This window comes from Arachis stenosperma, chromosome 9 (assembly GCF_014773155.1).
Source record: "Arachis stenosperma cultivar V10309 chromosome 9, arast.V10309.gnm1.PFL2, whole genome shotgun sequence".
NCBI lineage: Eukaryota > Viridiplantae > Streptophyta > Magnoliopsida > Fabales > Fabaceae > Arachis > Arachis stenosperma.
In genome coordinates, this window is record NC_080385.1 from 19153344 (window position 1) to 19160161 (window position 6818).

Sequence of the window (6818 nt, forward strand, 5' to 3'; positions counted from 1 at the left end):
TTTGTGAATCACATAACCACTCATGAATAGATTAGGTACAATGAGGAAAAAGCTATGAATCAATTCATATCAATCACATCAGTAATCACCAAATAGGTTTGATAGAAAGTCCATACCTTCATAGGCATTCCAACATTCTCATCTCCATTCAATAGCATAGAGACAACTAATCATAGAACCAAAACCGGAACCAACACAAAAACAGGAAAAACAAATGAAACTTTGAAGAAATCAAGAAATAGGGACCAGAAATTGTGAGTTAGAATATATTGGTTAGGTCAGGATACATTCAAACCAACAGATGAGTGGGGAAAAAATAGCAAAATGATACAATCTTAATCTACGAAAGCCAAATCCATTGGGAATGACATCTCAAATTCAGGAGAAAGACCCCATTTCTTTTCAAGAGGTGAAATAGCAAATAATTTTTACATAAATAATTTAAAAAAAATGAGAATCAAATTGAGTTGAATAACCAAATCTTTCATTCAATGAGAAAAAAGCTATATATAAATTCATAACAATCATATCACAAGTAAGAAAATAGGGTTGATACAAAGCCCATACTTTCATACGCATTCTGACATGATCATCTCCATTTAATAGCATATAGACAACTAATGATAGCAGCAAAAGCTGAACCAAGAGAAAAACAGGAAAAAGAAGTGAACTTTTCAAGAAAAAAAATAGGGACCAAAAATTAAGATTTCACACCACTACTACTACAATGTAGCTACATGTCATTCGAGAAAAGGAAACGCAGTCACCAACTACCCCAAATAATGATTCTAGTCCTGCCAATGAAAGTTAGTAAATGTCCTGCGTAGCAATAAATTGGAGAAAAGAGATAAATGGGGACAAAAGTATACACAAACATTAATATAAAAGCTGTCAATCACATCAACATCCACGAAAAGGATGAGACTGAAAGCTCATACCTTGATAACGATTCCAAAATTTTAAATTTCCAAGAATATATAGCACAACCTTATTACATATGGAAAACACATTTTGATGGGAAAATCAATTTATATCAATCACATCACTACTCACCAAATAGGTTTGATAGAAAGCCCATACCTTCATAGGCATTCTCACATGGTCATCTCCATTGAATAGCATATAGACAACTAATCATAGGATCAAAAACCTAAGCAACACAAAAGCAAGAAAAACAAGTGAAACTTTAAAAAAATCAAGAAATAGCGACCAGAAATTGAGATATGACACAATACCTACTACAGTGCACCTAGAACTCATAAGAACATAAGGAAGGCAATAATCAACTATCCCAAAAAATGATTCTACTGATAACAATCAGAGTTGCTATAAATTGGTAAGGTAAGGAAAAACTCAAACCAGCAGATGACTGGGGAAAAAATTATACACAAAGATAAGTACAAATCTGTCAATGACATCAACATTCATGGTATAGATGAGATTGAAACCTCATATGCTGATAATGACTCCAAAATTTCGAATTTCCAATGAATAATACAGAGCACAACCTCATTATGTATCCAGACCACATTTTCATGCGAATATAACATCAAACATAGATAAGGGGACGTGTTTCAGAACACAGATAATAGTATAAAAAGTCTAGGAATTTGTTGAATATAAACAAAGTAAAGAATTAAAAATATATTCATGAAAAAAACAAAAATACATGCAACAAACAATTCAACAGATAACAAATGCAGATCTGATAATGAGTTAAAACTGAAACTTAACAGCAACTACAAAAAATTCTAAGCAAGAACATGAACCGACCAAAAAATTGAATAACCAAATCTTTCATTTAATGAGGAAAAAGCTATGAATCAATTCATATCAATGACATCACCACTAACCAAATAGGTTAGATAGAAAGTCCATACCTTGATAGGCATTCCTACATTCTCATCTCCATCCAATGGCACATAGACAACTAATGATAGCAGCAAAAGCTGAACCACCACAAAAACAGGAAAAAGAAGTAAACTTTTGGAGAAATTAAAAAATAGGGACCAAATATTAACATTTCACACCACAACTACTACAATGCAGCTACATGTCATTCGAGAAAAGGGAAGGCAGTCACCAACTACCCCAAATAATGATTCTAGTGCTGGCAATGAGAGTTAGTAAATGTATTAGGTAGCAATAAATTGGAGACAATAGATAAATAGAAGCAAAAGTAATCTTATGAGATAAACCTGAACCAACAGAAAAAAAGGAAGAACAAGTGAAGCTCTCAAGAAATCAAGCAATACACACCATAAATTGAGATATGAGACCATATCTACTACAGTGCAGCTACACCTCATAAGATCATAGGGAAGACAATAATCAACTACCCTAAACAATGATTCTACTCATCACAATCAGAGTTGGTAAATGTGTTAGGTAAGGATACATTCAAAACAGCAGATGAGTGGGGAAAAAAAGTTTAGATATAAATAAAAAAAATCTCAAAATGACATCAACACTCATGAAAGGGATGAGATTCAAACCTTAGACCTTGTTACAGATGCCCAAATCTCGGATTCCCAATAAAGAATATACAGAACAACCTTATTATGTATCCAAACCACACTTTTATGTGAACATTACATCAAACATAGAGAACAGAACATGTTTCTCAAAACAGAAAACAGTTAAAAAACTCAAGCGATTTGTCGAATGTAATAAAAGTAATAAATCATAAATATATTCATGAAAAACACAAAACATATACAACAAACAATTCAACACGTACGAAAAGGAGATTTGATAATAAGTTCAAATTGAGGGTAACAGCAACACCCAAAAAAATCTAACCAACAACATGAACCCACAAAGAAAACAAGTAACATACAGAATTTGCAAATTACAAATTTCAGGAACCCTAGACAATAACATGTGGATTAAAAATTGAACAAATACCAAAACGATGACAATTTGCAAGATTAGGAATTTCACAAACCCTAGAAAAGAAATTATCGATTAACCATAGAACATATACAAAAAATGATCAGAATTTGCACAATCAGGGATTTTAGGAACCGTACACAATAAAACCTAGATCAATCGTCGAACCGATGACAAAATTCATCACAAATATCGACAGAATCAAGGAAAAGAAAAAGGACCAAGAGTATAATAGGTTTCCATGAACCTGGTTGATTGATCTGAGATCTTCAATCTTACCGGGAATTTGGGAAATCAGTAACCCAGATGAACGGCGACGAACAAACTTCTAGGAGAACACAGCTCGTAGACAAAGTTTCGTACCGCAGACGAAATGAAATTTGAAGAAGAAAGCAAAGCTGCTAGGGTTCAACGAAATCATTACCTATTCAAGCAGATCCATGAAGAGGGAAGGTTGGCTCAGTGATTCGGTGAAAAGGAAGCGACTTTGCGTGAGAGAGAAGGTGAAAGGGATGGCTGACGACTACTGACACAGGAGCACATGCATCCGTGAACGCGAGGAGCCAGATGGATCAGGTGCCACAGTGGAAGAGAGGCGCCACCTGGGAGTGGAACCGGCGTGGAGTGCGGGGAGCTCTCCAGCTCGGAGATGAAACCACGGCTTACTAGTGTATAATGATACAACATATTAGTGAATACTTAATAATAGGTTCCTATTGATGGAGCCTCCTCTACAAGATTCCTGCCAAATCAAAGGGCTTGTCCTTCTTGAAATAGTTGTCCTCATTTTCATCTGCCACTTCCATGTATAAAATCAATAAGGGCTTTGTTCGTACCTAGAGGTTGATACGAGTTTATGAGTTATCGAGACTTCAAGATGAATTGTTCTCATACCAAGCTGGGAAGGAAACATACAAAGCCACTCTAAAACTTAAGTCATTAATACGCTTAGTATGGATAAAAATGGGTCTTACCTGCTTTTGGAGTCCCTGTTTTATATCTTTTTAATATCCGTTAAACATTTATTGTTTTGAATATACATTTTATTTCCTATGACCATTTTGCCAATTTAATATTCTATTGGTACGTTATGCATGTTCTTTGCATGATATCGATAACGTATGAATCCATGTAATTGGATTCTTGATGCTTATTCTTGTCCAGAACAGTGCCCCAACTTAGACCTCTTGACTTACAACTTGTCAAGTGTACCCAAATTTTAATGGACTAGGCCCACTTAAGTTTTCTCTTTCTTTTTTTTTTCTTTTTGGACTTTGTAGCGCCAACAAATTCTTTGAAAAACCTTTCGATTTTTCCTGAGCGATTTTAACTCTTCTTGATTTCTGAACCGTCGTCTACTCTTTCCTCATTAATCAATGTCACATTTGTTTTTTTTTTCTAAAAGGAACTCCATTTTACTTCACTTACCATTTTCAACATTCTTCTGAAAATCTTGCTCTATCTTTGAAGAGCAAAAGCCATTTCTTCTTCACTTCTCTTGAATCTTCTGGGTGTTTAACTTCTCACTCCACTCCTCTCTCGCGGTTACCATCTTTCATTCAAGTAAATAATTCTTCTCTTTCTCTCTTCTTTGTTTTTGCTCTGTTGTCTTGAGTTTTGCAAAAAATGAAAATTTTACTGCTCCTTAGGGGTGGCAATATGTACCCTACTCGCGGGTACCCAACCAAACCCCACCTTGTCGAGTAGAGTTCTCGTGCGGGTCGGGTAGGGTACAGGTTGAGCCTCAACTCTACCTGACCAACCCACACTCTATATATGTATATGTTATATATTTATATAAAAATATGTTTTAAGTGGATGTTGAACCAAAGACCTCTCACTAAATGCAAAAGATCCTTAGCCACTAAAAGAAAATTATTAATTGATAATTTAATATTTTTTTTTACATAAAAGTCAATTCTATTTTAAATTATTATCAAGTTATATAATAATATTGTATCTTTTTTGTAACCCGTGTGTAGGATCGAGTACCCGCGGGTTAAGAGCAGGTAAGGTTAGGGTTGAAATATTCTCAACTCGCGGGTAGGGTTAGGGTTGGACCTAAACCCTACCCTACCCATTGCCACCCCTACAGTGCTCCTGCCTGTGTGTATTTGAAATGCGACATTCCTTATATTCGTCATTTTTATTTTTTTGAATGATTGAGAAGTTGAATCGCTTTAGTGGAGGTACCACATTGTTTAGCCTTTTTCCTTACTTAGGGTACAAACAATTTATAAGGTTTTTTCCATTCTTTCTAAAGCTTGTAGATGCTTTATGTTAGGAATAAAGAATTTTTTCCTTATAGGAAAAGAGAAATTTTCCTTCTGTGACATAGCGGTGGTGTCCTTGTAGGTATATTAAGATGTCAAGAAAAAAGGTGATAGCTTCTTGTGAGCGAGTTGGGATGTCATCTTTTAAGCCAGCTCCATGTCCTATTCCAGTTCGACAAGCTGATCCCTATTCTTGGATTTCTGAAGAAGTGAAATCCACTCCTTCCACCGTTACCCAGGACGAGCTAGAAGTTTTGCGAGAAGCTGAGGTTATCTTCCATTTCGATATGGGGAACCTATATGTACTTACTGTTCCCCATCGGAATAACTGCCTTCGCCACTATAACCATCATGTGGGCTCCCTTCCTAATTGGCTATGGATGTACGAGACGTTGTTCACATGTCTCGGGGTCCGCCTTCCATTTTCTGATTTTCAACAGGATATCTTGAGTTATATCGGATGTGCTCCTTCACAGCTGCATCCAAATTCTTGGGCTATCATCTAAGATTTTGAGTTGTTGTGCTCTTTTTTAGGATTGAGTGCCTGTTATAAGGTCTTTTTCTATTTTTTTACTTTGACGACGCCTTTCAGTGCTCAATGTCACGGGTTTATCTCCTTTCGAGGTATCCAAAATAGGAGAATTTTCACTCTTTCTGAAGAATCCTATCAAGGTTTTAAAGAGAAGTTTTTAACATTGAGAGAGTAGAGGCAACCACACCTTTTTCCATAACTTTAAAGGATGAAAAAAGGTTTAATTTGTATTACAACTTTAATGTTTCGTCCCTTAAGATCCAATTGCAATGTGTCAATGCTTCTGAGTTTGCGAGTACTCAAATGCTCTTAAAACTCTGGAATGAACATCCTTAAGAGTCTTTGGACTCTTCTGGCTAATGGGCATGCAGCTCGGAATACCATTAGTAAGTATTTTATATATTTGTTTCATTTCTGCTTTTACGACCTCCTGTTTTGGTGATCTCATACCCCCCTTTTTACAATTGACATGGTCGAAGGCTTAGAGGCTATTATAGCGATGAGGAAAAGGTTAACTTCTTTTAATGCTAACATTTTTGCTAACTCGGACAGTGGTGATAGAGTTTCTTATCCTGCCACGCTAAGTAACATCTAACCTCCATCAAAGGTTGGTCCTGATGTCCATAATATCGAGGACATTCTCCCCCAAATTCCCCCATCTAGAAAAAATAAAATAGAGGAAAAAGTCCTGCTAAAGTAGCTGAAATTCCTCCTCTGACTTTCTTTGGATGTATTTTGAAAAAGGAATTCCAAGCTCCTGAATTTGTTGATGAGTACCTCCTGATTGAGATGACTAAATCGGGTCTAGCTAAACTTCCTCTTGAAGAAATTTTGCCTCGAATTTAGAGAATGCTACTTCGTTCAACCACCTATATTAAGGATGTCGAGAAGGAGATTGTTATCTTCTGATCTAAAGTGTCAGAACATGAGAAAGAGCAAAAGGAAGAGAGGTCGGAGGCTCAAAATTTAAATGAATCTATGAAAATTCTTAAGGAAGAGAAACAAAGCCTGCAAACCAAGGTTGAGACCCTGGAAGAAGCAAAGAAGACTTCCAACGTTCGGGAAGGAAATTATGAGAAACAAATTTCAGAGCTTATACAGCAAATTGATGATCTCTCCAC